Source organism: Cupressus sempervirens, chromosome 9, assembly GCF_028749045.1.
Source record: "Cupressus sempervirens isolate cs-2001-9-10 chromosome 9, ASM2874904v1, whole genome shotgun sequence".
In the NCBI taxonomy this organism is placed as follows: Eukaryota; Viridiplantae; Streptophyta; class Pinopsida; order Cupressales; family Cupressaceae; genus Cupressus; species Cupressus sempervirens.
In genome coordinates, this window is record NC_143126.1 from 805,926,510 (window position 1) to 805,941,919 (window position 15,410).

The window sequence follows — 15,410 nt, forward strand, 5'->3', positions numbered from 1 at the left end:
ATTTATGTGCGCTAATTTTCTCTAAATGAGTTAAGGTCTTCGAATGAACCAGCTATTATGGGATGTAGAATAGGTGTGTGAAGAGAGCTCCACGACCAGAAAGATGCAAAGCTCATGACATGGCACAACATTGAAGGATTCTGCAAAGTTATTTGGCAATAATGAGTGAAATGTTTACAAAACCTAGTTGTTCTCCAGCTGGTCCCTTTTTGCGTGGGCAATTGCATTACAACACATGACAAAACAAGTGGATATGGCTATCTTAAAGTACATTATTGACCATGATTTCAAGGCTTTGGGAATACCTATGCCTTGCCACGGTGATGATAAATGGAAGCATGGTTTGTGTGATGTTAAGGAGAAACGTGATCATGAACTATAAGCTTCTCCTCCAGAATGTATGGCAAGAAAGTCGCTTATCCCTCCTATCATGTATAAAGAGCCAGAGAGAAAATTTTCAAAGAAAGAAGGAAATTAGTTGGAAGTGAAATATCCCACATTCACTAGGCACAAGCACCTTTTAATTTTTTAAATAAACTTGCACAACATTGTTTAAGTGTCTTAAGAGATGATTTTTAAAGCCACTACAAAGCTCGTGTGGGCCCACTTTGCCGATTGAGAGACCATAATGAAATTTTGAACAAGAAGGATGCTAACATGGTTGTAGCAATGTGGCACAATGATGTGGATTTCTGGGCAAATCACAAAGCGACAAATGGACAAATTGAGATGTGACACATGGCAGAGGTTCCCAGATGTGGCACGCTTTCCAAGGTGCTAACGTGGTAGAAGGTGACATGTGTTGCAACGTTGCTATGTCACGATGATGTAGCACCATGCTAAGGTGTCATGCGACATAGTGACCTATGATGTGGCAGAGTGACATGGCGCAGTCATAGGATAGTGACATGGCGATACTGATTGGATGCTAATGTGGACTAGGGTGCCACATCACGATGTTGCTATGTTGCAATGATGTGGCATTGTGCTAACTGAGATAGTGACATGGTGACCACCACATGGCAGAATAGAGGACCAATGAAAAAATGACACATGGCACCTAGGTGGGTGTTAGATGATGAAGTAGACTCCAGCGAATCAAAATGTGACATGTGTCACAGGAAAGTCAAAGCTTGTTGACCCGAATGGAAATTTTGGTGAAAATTTTCAAAATTCAAAAAATCATTTTTTTATTCTTTCCTCCAAAAATTCACATGTATAAAGTTTTTAAATAAACTGGGTGATTTAAATCTAAAGTCTTCACTTTAGGTTAAAATTAGTTATTTCCTAAGATGCAGACATGAACCCATGATAGGAGCTGGATTTTCAAAATGGGATTTTGGGCAATTTCGGTAAGCAAGTATAGCAGTATTATATATCGCTAGAATTGGGAGAGAACAAACTTTCTGTTTTTGGAGTTTATTGTCGACAGGAGGCCATTGGTTCAAGTTATGCGAGGATTTATCTTAGGTACCCAATTTTTAGTTTCATTCAGTTGGGGCAGTTCATATTTGATTTCTAGTGAAATGGTGAACTGAATGAACATAGGAGGTAGTAAAAATACAGTTATGGACAAATTTTGTCATATCTAAATTAGTTGAATCAAGGTATTATCAACATTTCATGATACATTTCAGATATTTTGGTAACACAAGGGTTATTGAGGAATATATATTTTGGGTTTGTTATAGAATAATGATGAAAACCATATCAAATTTCATCGGTAGAAAGATGAGAGATGGTTTACAATAGCAAGGAATGAGGATTCAAGTGGACACATGTCACTTTCAGATCAGATTTGGGATTTCATTCCTTTTCTATATCTTTCTCTTTCTGATTCATTGTGGGGGTTCCAATCTTGAGTTTTCTTAGATTTGTGAGACCAAGGGTTCCAGTTCTAGAGAAAAATTTCTCATTACTGTGATACTAGGTTGGCAGTTTTCACTATGAGATCATGGGTTCTAGTTTTGATGTGTTTTCACTACTATGATACCACATTCTTTAGCATATTTCTCTTGTATGAACAATAGTAGTTAAGCTACTATAGTCAGTTCTAATTTGTTTAGTGGTTTTATGAATTGTTTTACATGCGTCTGAATGTATAGTTTCAAAGAAATGAATACAATAAGAAAGAATATCCTTAGTTTCATTCTGATTCTCATCTCCATCTTTGTAATTTGCAATCTTATGTCATTTAGGGACAAAGAACTGAAACTCATTTGCATCCCCTTAAAGTTATATGTTTGATATATTTTGTTGTTGGAACAAAGGGTCAAGTAAATGCTTGATGTATTTGACAGGGTTGCTAGTTATTTGAGAAGGATATTTCATGAGAATGAGGTCTTTATGAATATCGATGTCTGATTCACAAAGTGATAAGATAGATTTGATATCTTGATGTATGGAATATGTCAACGGTATCATAGATGTATGTGTGTAATTCGTGGAATTGCCCAATGTATAAGGCATTGATCAACTATAGGTTCAACTTGTTCTTACTGCTGCATATTTGAGGTTTTGCTAAAATCAACATTTTAATCATCCATTTCACTTTCCATTTAAGAGTTGAAAGGATGCCCTCACTTAACGTATCGATTTCTTAGGCCATGTTATTAGCTATTTCATGTCTGGGATATTTGCATAAGTACAAAAGATATAAGGGTTTAATCTGCTTTGTTAGATTTAGGTGTATGTTTCAGCATTGGTGCCATATAAGTGAATTTGAGGTCCACTTGCTTAGGTTTTGCAGAGCCTAAAGTAGAAGAAGGGTCTAGCCTTATAGTTGGCTCGGTGTTGGAAAGGGTATGTTGAAAATGGGAAGTAGCTACCCCTAGATGTATCTTGTTCTCATTGGGATAATTTGAAACCGTGATGTTTCAAAACACCAAGTAACCCAAACCAAAAGACTATGGACCAGTATTGTATATAACATAAGGCACCCAGTTAATGTTGTTGGACAAAACATCATAAAAAAAGAGTACCAAATTTATAACTAAACAGGGCCACTAAAGTCCACCAATGCCTAATAGCCTGGAGGACTCTAGCACTCCATCATCAGCCAAGATCCTATGAATTGCTACTTATAAGCTGAGGGACCAACTACAGAGAAAACAATGATGTCTAGACAACTAAGTATCAAATTATCCCCCTGTTTAAGCTCCAAAATAATTAGCTAAATTACTTCATTTTTTTCTTCTGGATTTAGATTGTGTATATCCATCTTGAGCCAATGTTATGAGTCACACTCTGTGAACCATCATCATCATCATCAAGGCAAGAGAATAGTAAGGAGATGAAAAATTATATAGGTTCACCAAGTGTGACCCGAAACATTGGCTCAAAAAGGATATACACACTCTGAATCCAAAAGCAAAAAAATAATATTATGGATTGTGGAAACCAAGGTCACCAAGAGACGGGGAGACTTGAAGGTATTCGTTACTTGTACAAGCACTTGGAGACCACAATTTTTTTAAATAGTGTAAAGAGTCTAATACTAAATACTAAATACTAAATAGTAATATTGTAAAATTAAAAGACTAAAGTAAATAATAATAGTAATGTCACATTAATATAGAGTCAAACATTTCAAAACTCAAATAATCACATTACTATATCTCATAGTCATACTTGTTTTCCAACATATGATCATGGTCATATTAGATTGATAATCGCTGAGATTATCATTACATGTTCAAATTTTAAGTGCAACAAACTTTAGTTTGATGTTAAATTGTTCATATGAAAACAAAAATGAACAAACTTAATATAGTAAACAAAAACTAGAAATCTATCTAGTACTAGTATGTTGATGGTACTATCATCTACTCCACAAGGTTGTGATCATTCATCTCAAAGCCTTTAGCTATCATTCTCTCCAAGAAATCATTTAAATTGTCATTGGTCTTAATTTTTGCATTAAAAAATATTAAAATGAGAGCTAAAATACATAAAATAATTTAATATTATATTTTACATTTATTTTTATCAGGGGACTTTGAGGAGAACTCAATTTTTGGATTAGGACACTAGGAGACTTTTCGAGACTTTGTCATGAAGTCTTCAACCCTTTTTGAGGTTGCCAGAGATGTGAAGAGTCTCCGAGACGTGTCTTTTAGGTAGGGGGAGATCGGTCTCCCCCTAACCATGATAGAAACACATATGCAACTAAATTACTTGTTTGGTGGTTGTTGCGTTGATATTTAAGAGTTCAAGCGGAGAATCTTCCATAAATCTAGATTGCGCTCAAGGACAACTGCCAAAGAAATTCCTGTGGCAGAAGTTCCATCTAATAGTAAAGATCCAAACGAAAAAAGACTATCTCCTAGCCAACACAAAATACTAAGAGAACACCATGGCAATTAATAACTCCACCTTTATGAGCCACATTGAAACATCTTGCACAGACATGTAGTTGATGAAACATCTTAGACCACCGGTCAGAACTATCTCTGAAGCGACCCATGGGCACAAAAGGCTCTCATCACTACTATTTGTCGCAACCCAAAATCTTCTGACAATCTATTCGAGAGGGATTGCTCCTTTAATGTCCTAATTAAATTATCTTCATTCACAACTCTACCTAGTACCATGGTCAAAATTGACACCTAAATTGGCAAGCCGATTTGCTTCTCTAAAACAATGGTTTGTCTTACAAGCTTGAAATCAAAAAAGGTACCTCCAAACTTCCCCCTACACATATTGGAGATCCCAATTTATAGCCTTCTTTGAGATTAAGGCCAAGGTGATGATTTGGGAATCCCCCTCAATATATAACTTTGATATATCCATGCTAATTTATAATTTCAATCCTCGCAAAGCCCTTGCTTCTACTACATTAGGTAGTTTGGAGAATGATGCCTTTCTAATATGTCCATTATGATCTCTTAACACATAGCCAACCCCCGAATAATGCCTTTGTAATAGTCCATTATGATATCTTAACACACAGCTAGTCTCGAAGTACCTATATTCTCTTTAGAAGCTCCATCTAAGTTATAAGCTTCATGTATAAATTTGATGGTAGGACTTTCCACTTTTGACTTTTTCCCAAACAACACACCTTTGAAGGGGATGCTAAATTAGTATTCAAAGTTTCGTTAGATTAATATTGAAAACCAAGTATTTGGAATTTATACATTTCTAAATTCTTCTTAAATAGTAGGTTAATGCTTCTACTGTTGAATACATGTCACGACCTCCTCCTCATTAGGACTACTTTTTAAGGGTATTGAATGATCCTTGTAGTGGTTGTACTAGGCATAATTCTCATGACTCGTGGCTCAATGTGGATGGTGCTATTTATTATCTGTCAACCTCATGGGGGCCAAATAGTGGCAAGGTCTTTTTATGAATTGGTTCTCCCTCTTGTGAGAAATGCAACTTAATGTGGTGAGTTCCATAAAAGAGCAATTATTAGTGGAAGTCATAGCTAAGCAAGGATAACTTTAGTGGTGAATATTTGCTAAATGGAAAATTTCACACATAAGGGACCCTAAATTTGGCAAAAAAATTTGCACTTTTGGCGTGGCCATGCCACCCACACTTTATTGAAATTGGGTCCCATTCTCAGACCAATCTCCAATAATGATAAAAAATTATATTTATTTTGGCGATGATGTCGCCAATTGAACCTAATCATTCTAGATGGTAAATTAAATATTTTCACCTACAATTTCTGAGGCTTGTCTTATTCGATGGTCACATTCACCAATATGTGGTAAGACTTTAAGTTGGGTTATATGTTAAGTACATATACTCTACACGTGTCTTTATTCCAGAGACTTTCCAAGTAAGTTTTTATTATTTTAATCTAGTTGTCATTATTCTAGAGACTTTCTCTAAAACTTGTTGTCCTTTAACATATTGGCCCGAAATATGATTTATACTCTTGATTTAGGATCATATATCTAATGGTTATTAAAATGGGTTACCATGTTTTAGGTGATATAAAAATATGGTATCTAGTTGTTCTTACTTTTAATGACAAGTATCTTCAATAATTAAAGATTCGTCAGAGTTTTACAGAATTTTCATATGATGGGAAAAAAAAAAAAACTGCCAATGAAATTGAATTTTTTCCTAGTTTGAAATAAAATCACTAATAGAAATTATTATTTTTCCCCATAAAGTAATGCTAGAATCACCAAGATTTTATATTTTTTTTTGAAGGGGGGTTTCTTAAAGTTATCCTTGTAGCCAAGACCTCTTGATTGGTTAGTGAAAATATTTAGAAAATTATTTATCATCACTTGTTGATTCTATAATTCTCATCACATAGTGATTTGATTGTGATCATATTTTTCTAAGTATTATGTTTAGAGTTTCTTATATGGCAGAACTTTCCAGCATATGATTCTCTCATTCCTATATTTTAAAATCATATAGTAGATATTTTAAATTAAAAAAATTAAAAACATCAATGGGCCCTTGGTCTACTAGTGAAGTTGAACGGCTCACAAAGAGCCCACCAAGGATCAAGTCTTTTTATATTAATCATCGAGAGTTCAAAGAGTAACAAAAAAACAATAGAGACCCAAGGGCAACCAGCAAGCCCAAGAGGTCAAACCAAAGAATCAACAATCACATAATATAAAGAACGAAAGTACAAAAAGAGAGGAGGCTCTCAAAATAGCTAAGTGAGAATATCATCCCAATTTTCTAACCATGTCATCTAGCCTTGTGGACCTTCCATCCAGACAACCTTCTTCCTTTCCAAAATCTGAGCATACATGCCAAGTTTCTCATTTGGAGGAGTACCATTGTTTTTAATTTCTTTAATCAGGTTATCAAGAGCTTTGTCAAACACACTTTTTTCTTCTATGATACTGGCCCATTTAAATCCGTGGTTCATTTCATATACGAACATAGAAGCCTGTCCATCCTTAAAAAACCTCAACAACTTTTCACATTCTAGGTTCATTATGCAGCAAATCTGCGAAGCAATCTTAAAACGGGTGAGTTTTCTGTAAAACCTAGTAAGACTTCTATCAATGCCTTGAAATTTGGCTTCATTTCTAAATTTTCAAATGTACCAAAGAATGAGAGATGAAAGAATGTGCCATAAAAGGTTAGCATCTTTTCTTAATCCTTGTATAAAACCAGTAACAATCTCAAAAGTATAAACATGTTTAGTAATATAAATGTCGAACATTAACCAGACTTCTTTAGCAAAATTACAATAAAAAAAAATATGCCTCATAGTTTTAGGGACTCTACAAATGGAACAAGTATCGAATCTAGTAAGATGATTTCTAACAGGAAGCTTGTTAAGAAGGAGCTGCCATTTAAAACATTTAACTTTAGGGGGAATAGGGGATTTCCATAAAATGTCAAAGGATTTTTGCCACTCAATAGAATTGAGATTACAGTACCAAATCTTGTTAATATGTTCAGTCACAACAGTGTCAAAGTTAAGAAACTTATAAATATCTTTGGCTTTAACTTTGGTAAGCAGAGATCCATCCCTCCATCTAAAAGATAAATAATGATGGGAGTCCACATCAGTACTCCTAGGCAGATTTAAAGAAAAATAGGCATTCTTAATTAAATTATAAGTTTTGATTTAGGAATTAGGAAGGTCAGATTCTGGATAGACTATACTAGCTAATGAGAGTATTATGTTCCATGATGTCCATAATGCATTTAATGTCCTTGGAGTTCCAGGATCTAGCAGAGCATCCTTTAATGAGAGCAAGAGGTTTGTCAAAATTAGTAAGGTTCCACCAGATAGAACACTCTCCATGAATAGTATACTGGTAGTCAAAGCTGGAATTGTCAATGAAACCTCTGACCAACTCCCAAGCCTTCCTAATGGATCTAAAGACCCAGGTCCCTTGAACAACAACAACAAAGCGGCTAGCCACCAAGTCACATAAAGGAAGACCTTTCCAAGATTTGGCTTTTTTTGGAACACCACATTGAATATTATTTCTGATAAGAACCTTCCAAGGCTCATTACCCTCAAGAGCTTGGAAGATCCATTTGGAAGCAAGAGAGATTCCTTGTAATCTCAGATCTTTCAAACTGAGACCACCAACTTTTTAATCCAGATGACACCATTTCCATTTCACCATGTGAGCTTTTCTTTTTCCTTTACCATCTGACCAAAGGAAATTACGAATGGCCTTTTCAATTTCAAGGATTTGGTAGTTACTAAACATCCAAGTGGATGAGTAATATATACTATAAGAAGATAAGATTTTTTGACACACTTGAACCCTTTCTACAAGAGAAAGAGTTCTATGATTCCAACTATTTAATTTGTTCATAATCTTATTCTTAACCCACTCCCACATATCCTTGAGAGAGGGAGCAACACAAAAAGGGATACCAAGGTATCTAACAATCTTGTGAGGTCCACGCCAAGAGTAGGAAAATTGATTCAACCAATCAGGAGGAGACTCTTTCTAGCCAAGCATGATAGATTTAGGACTTGAAACACGAGCTCCAGAGGCTTTCCCAAAAATTTCAAACTTTTGGTTAAGGCAATGGATATTATGCTGAGAGAGCTCCAAAAAAAGGGAGGTACCATTGGCAAATTGAATGTTTAAAAGTTCAAAATTATCAGGGAGGGTAACTCCATGAACTCTAGGAGAGAGGAAATCATCACGGAGAAGGTAAAAAAGAGCATCAGAAGCTATGAAAAATAGGGCAGGAGCAAGGGGGCAACCTTGTCTAATAGAGCGAGAAAGACTAAGAGGCTGTGAAAGATTACCATTAACTTCAATAAGAGCAGTGGCATCGGCAAGAATTTTTTTAACACAACTATAGAAAATAGGAGGAAAACCAAAAGCTCTAAGCATTTTAACAATGAAATCCCACTCAATTTTGTCATAAGCTTTTTCAAAATCAACAAGCAACATAGCACTATTTTGATTAGAAGTCTTAGCTCATTCCATAGTTTCCCAACTAGTGATTAAGTTTTCTAAAATGTATTTGCCCTTAATGAACCCAGTTTCAGTAGGGTAGATAAATTTGGGAAGAACTTTTTCAAGTCTGGTGGCAAGGACTTTAGCAAGAATCTTGTATGAAACATTAAGCATAGTGATAGGCCGCCAATTCTTGATAAGGGCTTTGTCACCAGACTTGGGTATGAATTTAATAATACCAGTATTAATAGAGGATCCCAAAGAACCATTCTCAAATGCCTCAGAGTAGACATTATAAAGATCATGCGTAATCCAATCAATATTAGCTTTATAAAATTCAGCAGGGAGCCCGTTAGGACCTGAAGCTTTATCATCCTTAAGCTTATGGATAGCATCAGCAATTTCCTGAGGGGAGACAATATTTTGAAGCTGGATAAAATCCTCCTCAGAAATTTATTAGGAATAAGGCTCATACAACGATCCCTGATATCAACAGAAGTGGGGGAGTCTTCAGAAGAAAAGAGATTAGAGTAGAAATTGTGAAAGGCATTGATGATGTCAGGAAGAGACAGAAGTTCTCTATCCTCAACAACAACCCTATCAACTCTTTCCTTCACATGTTTTTGTTTTAGAAAGTTAAATAAAATTTTAGATCATTTATACCCAAATTGTAACCATTGGTTTTTGGATCTGATATAAGCTCCTTTAATTTTATCTTGTTGGTGTTTTCTAAGTTTATTTCTAGCAAGAGAAACTTTCTTTTCCAGAATCAAAGATGAAGGCTTGGCTTGAATATTGGCTTTCAATGATAGAAGATATTCAGTTAAATTATTTTCAATTCTTCTAAAATATTTGGCTTTTTTTTGACCGAAAGTCTGGAAGACCTTTTGCCAAGATTCAATATTACTATTCCATCTAACTATATGTGAAATATTTTTATTGTTCAGATTAAAAGTTCTCACCATTTTGATAGCAATCAAAACATTGGAATCAACAAGCAAGGAGGTATTAAGAATAAACTTCTTAGAATGAGGGGCACAAAGAGGGATAGCATTTCTAAAGTTGATGGTGGCAGAAATTGGGGAGTGATCGGATAGTGTGGTGGGATGGACATCAATAGCAGGAAAGGAAGCAGAAGAAAAGAATGAGAAAGAATCAAGGTTGGCGTGAAACCTGTCCAGCCTAGAATAAACCTGATTGGCACCCTGTTGGAAATTGCACCAAGTGTATTTAAGAACAGAGTTGTCACAAGGTTGATCATAGAAGGGATAAAAAAGATTAAGAAGTTTTTTGAATCTATCCCAACTATTCTTTTCTGATCCTTTCCATTCAAAAGGAAAACCTCCAGACTTATCAAGATCCGACTCAATCATATTGAAATCCCCTCCAATAATTCAAGGGATGTTAGGCAGGTTAGACATCCAATCCCAAAGTTGAGATCATTCTCGATAATTATTGGAGGCATATAATGAACAGATACTGAAGGAAACATCACAGTCTTTAATAACAACCCAAACCACTCTATTACATGGAGAAATACCCGAGTTATGTATATGATTAGCCCATTTAGGATGTAGAAGAAGAGCAACTCCTCCTTTTCCTTTAGGATGGTTGGAGAAAATCTTAGCAGCATCCTTCCAAATGCAATCAAGAGCAACATCAAGAGCAACATCAAGAGAAAAACCAACAGTTTTAATTTCTTGCAGCATCAAGAAATCAATATTATTATGCATATTAACAAATCTCTTAACAATAAACTTGTGATCTGGAGACTCAAGGCCTCTCACATTCCAAGATAACATCTTCATGAGGAACTAGGTTTATTGGTTCTAGTAGAGAGACCATCATTGTCTCCATTCTTTTTTTTGTTCTTTGACCCAAGAGGTCTACCTATCTTCTTGGAGGGGAGAAATTTCATATTCCCAACCTCATCATCACTGTTTCCCTCACAATCCAAGCCCATGGAAAGATCCATGCCAGAAGAAGGGTGATTATTGTTAAATAGAGGATTGGCATAGATGACCTCTATCGTAGAACTATCCTTGATTTCATTCAAAGCAGAGAAGGAATTTTTTGTAGAAAGATCCTTAGTGCTATCATTGTTTGGAGCACAAAGATTAGAGCAAGACAACCTTGGGTTTGGAGGTAAACAGTTTTGAGTGTCTACCATAGCATCGTCAGGTTTTTCTTTATCAACATGTGGAGTGTTGTCCAATAGTAATATAGGACTGGGTTGAATGATTTCAATAGGATTATTTTTGGCCCTTCTTGATCAGATTTGATCTAAAGCCAATTGTTGGGCATTTTTTCGTCTTTTATTCTTTCGATTTGCAACAATCTGGAAATCATCAGGACAAGCGGGATTATTGGGACCAACTTCGTTAGAGGCAAATATAGGACAATTTGGAGTCGATTTGCTAGTAAATTTTGAATCAGAGAAAGGGTTGACAAATTGTTGTGAGACGCTTGGAGTGGAGAGAGGAGTAGGGTTAGGGTTCTTAGGATGAGGAACAAAGGGCATAGGAGAAGAAAATGATTTGATCCTAGAATTTGGGTTGACAGTTTGGGTAATCGATAGAGGGGTATTAGTAGATATAGGGCTAGGATTTGGTTTCTCAAAAGTGAGATTCTCAGAAGTGGTATTAGGGTTCTTGCGGTTAGAAATAATAGGACAATCTTTTCTTTGATGGGCCTCACGTTTACAAAGGAAGCAGGCATTCAAGCCCCCTAGAATTTCGATAGGGAAAACAAAGAACTGACCATTGATATTAACGTTAAGATCCACTGGAATGTTAATCCCTGGTTTGATGGAGATTAAGACCCTAGCATCAAGATTAGGTACCAATCGGGTAGTTTCATCAATCCTGATGATCTTGCCAAATTCCTCAAGCAGCTGGGGTAAAAATTTCCAGAGAAAGGAAGGAACACTTCGCAAAATTAACCTTCTAGGGCATGATAGGGCTAATATTTCATCTTCAATTGCTTCCTGAGACCAGGGAAGATCCTTGAAAGAGGTTTTACCTACCATCTAGTAATGGCGATTTAGGGCCTCTAACTAAGACTCATGATTTTGGAAGAAAATAATGAAAAAACCCCTTTGAATCTGTCTGCAAAAAGAAAATTTTAAACTGATTTTGATATTCCAGAGGCTGTTAAACCAATTGTCTAAGAATTTTCGAGGAGGGCATTTATCCACATCAATGCAAGCAAAAAAGATCGTAGTGTTTGCTAACCTATCTTTTTCTAAAGAAATTTCTTTTAGCATCTCACTGTTTGGTGAAAGAAAAGAATTAGTCGAGGCAGAGATAGAGGCCTTACCATCTCCGACTGGTTCCTTGCTTCCAAAAGCTTTAACAAAGCGAGCCACTGGGGAGATGCCATTAGAGGCAGGAGCAACTGTCTCAGCAAAGGACTTTTTAAGGGTTTGAGTAGATGAAACGACATCCGCAGAGGTAGAGGAAGAACTATTAATGGGTTGAATGGCGGGCGAACTGATATTAGGGGTGTTGGGGAGGGCGCCATCATGTGGGACGACGTCCATAAATATAAGACAGAGATTATGCACAAGCAAAACAAAGGAAACTTAAACCGTAAAATGGAAAGAAATGAAAGCAAGAAAGAAGAGGGGTTGAGTATCAAACCACGTGGAGGAGAGAGACTCTCCTCCACCTCACCACCGGGTAGCTGATGCCAGTTCCTGAAAGCAGATTGTAGCCAGATTGTAAGCCAGAAACCTTTGAAAAAATTCACTAAAATCTTTCGCAATGCAGACCAAAATTAAATTTATTAAGAAAATAATTTGTCCCAGGGATCAAGTCTTGCTAATTGCAATTCTCGAAGACAAAAATATGAAATATTACAAAAGACTTAGTTATTAATTTATTAAACATTGAATTATATTTAAAAAATCAAAATGATATCTAGCCTTAATATGTTACCCATAATAATGTAGTCAAAAACCATGAAAAAAAATTAATTTTTTTTGTTTTACATGAGGATTAAAAAAGACAAAAATCATGGAACGATATAAAATATTTAGGAAATTTTAGTTATTAATTTTGTTAAATCTCTATTTTATAAAATTGATGATGAGATATAAAATAAAACCATAATTCTGAAAACATGATTATTATTATATAATCTTGTAATACTTTTCAATATATTGATTTCATTTTTTTTAAAAAGAGGATATAATTAGGATGAGATGTGTAATTACAATGGTAATAAAGGGGAAAGTGTAATTGTATAGATGTCTTAACTTAAATTTGATGTTTATTTACATATTAACTTATTAAAAGCACTAATACATTTTTTAAATTTGTGATGGAGAAAGTATTTTGTGGTTTTCTTTTAAAAAATCATGCCCGCATTCATCAGAATTTCAACAACCAGAAGAAGTTTGGTCATTAGAATTTCGATGACCGAGCACTATTAAAGAAAAAATCCAAAATCAAATTTGTAAACAAACATTGTCTGTGGAACCACACACAAAGCATGGTAGATAGTTGGTCTAGTAGATAGAAGCATATGCATAGACAATAGAAGAAGAGATTAAAGGGGCAAGTGCAAATATGAAGGTAGTAGATCTAGTTGATCTAATTGCTTATCTAGTTGCTCATGTGATACAGAGGTAAAAAGAAGCTCGTTGATACAAAGGTAGCATAGCTTGTTGAGCCAAAAATTCAAGTGAGTTTTCCTTTCCTAGAAAGTAATAAGTCTTTTCCTTTCAAATTGATGCAATATTCTTTGTTCTTTTAAAAACCCTTGAGGGCTTCTTTAGCTTGTATTCATTCTTGAAGAAGAAAAATGGTTCAAACCCTTGATCCTCTCTATGTATCTAGTTGTCAAGTTCTGTAAAAAAATGTAGACACATTCTGCTCTATTCTATTGTTCATGGTCATTTAGATTAGAAGGTCCAAATCGTTTTCTTGATTCATAGTACCATAAACTTCCTACTGAAAAAAGGCCACATTGGTAAGAAACATCACAGTTCCGTGAACTATAAATGAATAGTTGACATATTAGTTGTTGTCCATCAAATTCCCTTTTGTGAAAATTATCTATATAAAAAGCAATCATGTTTTGTTTTACTCAAATCTCTAGTAGACCTATATGAATTTTGCACTCAATTCATAGTGACATGTGTGATCTAGTATATTCTAGATTGGCCTAGTAAAAAAAACTCAAAAATGTATTTTGTAGAATCTAATTTTTATAGATATTATACATATCTAAGCTAGAAAAAATTATATTACAAGGTAGTTTTTGTAGTTTAATAACCTAGTGAAGCATACCTTCTTTGGTTTAATCCAGTTGGACCAGAAGGGCTTAAAAATTAGATCACTACTTTTGAAAAATATCAAGTTCTAATTCTAATTAATATGTTTAGATATGCAGTTCATACTCTTCAATGCTTTATGAGCAGTCATTGTTGTAACTTTGAGAAATGTTATGCCAGTAATCTATTTAAAGGACTTAAGAATGTTAGTGTTATGTTCACATTCTTTGGAATTGATAGCAATACATGCATGTAGGAGCATTGTATGTGTCCTCCAATTTGAGGGGATCCATATTAAAGGGTAGTACACATGAGCGCACGTGCGCAAGAACCCAACACAAGAGGCTCAAAAAACATGTGAAGGCTTCATAGACCTCAACATTGATTTTTAACATGATTCCCAAAACCATCATTAGAGATAGTCTCAAAACATTGAGCATCAAAGAGACAACTGAAACTAGGGGGTTTTGAGAGGGTTCTTAGACTAATCTAGGTTATGACTTGGCTCCCATAACCACCTTAGGTTTTGAAATGGCTCCCAAAAGACTACAAAATATTTGAATGATTCCCCAAACAAGCGACATAAAGATGTGATACAAGAAAAAAACTAGCTAAAATGGAACTCAAAACCATCCAAGTATGGCAATGTAGATTTCCCAAAAGAACAAACCATTTCCCCTAAAATAAATTTCCTCCTTCAATAGAAGGGGATCAAACCTTTATAGAATAGTTTGAAGAAAGAGTGGTCCTCCTCAAAAACCTCTTTTGATACCATCCCTCCTCCCAACAAGCAACAACAAGAGAAAGCACTATATGCCATAGTCAGTGAGACAGTCTCAAAATATTGAGCATCGAAGAGACAACTGAAACTAGGGGGTTTTGAGAGGGTTCTCAGACCAATCTAGGTTTTTACTTGGCTCCCACAACCATGTTAGGTTTTAAAATGGCTCTCAAAAGAATACAAAATATTTGAATGATTCCCCAAACAAGCAACATAAAGATGTGATACAAGAAAAAACTAGCTAAAATGGAACTCCAAACCATCCAAGTATGGGAATCATAGATTTCCCAAAAGAACAAATCATTTCCCCTAAAATAACTTTCCTCCACTTCAATAGAAGAGGATCAAACCTTTATAGGATAGTTTGAAGAAAGAGTGGTCCTCCTCAAAAAAATCTTTTGATATCATCCCTCCTCCCAACAAGCAACAACAAGAGAAAGAACTCTATCCCATAGTCATTGAGATAGTCTCAAAATATTGA

At 35.2% G+C, this 15,410-nt stretch overlaps 1 long non-coding RNA gene across 1 annotated transcript; it reads right to left on the minus strand.

Annotated features, from left to right (window-relative positions):
* Positions 1 to 6,441: 6,441 nt before the first annotated feature.
* LOC149541152 (uncharacterized) lies at positions 6,442 to 12,585 on the minus strand. The gene is made up of 2 exons (XR_016356071.1): positions 12,189 to 12,585; positions 6,442 to 6,946 (listed from the first exon to the last, which is right to left on the minus strand). It is a non-coding gene; the product is annotated as an uncharacterized LOC149541152 (long non-coding RNA).
* Positions 12,586 to 15,410: the final 2,825 nt, after the last annotated feature.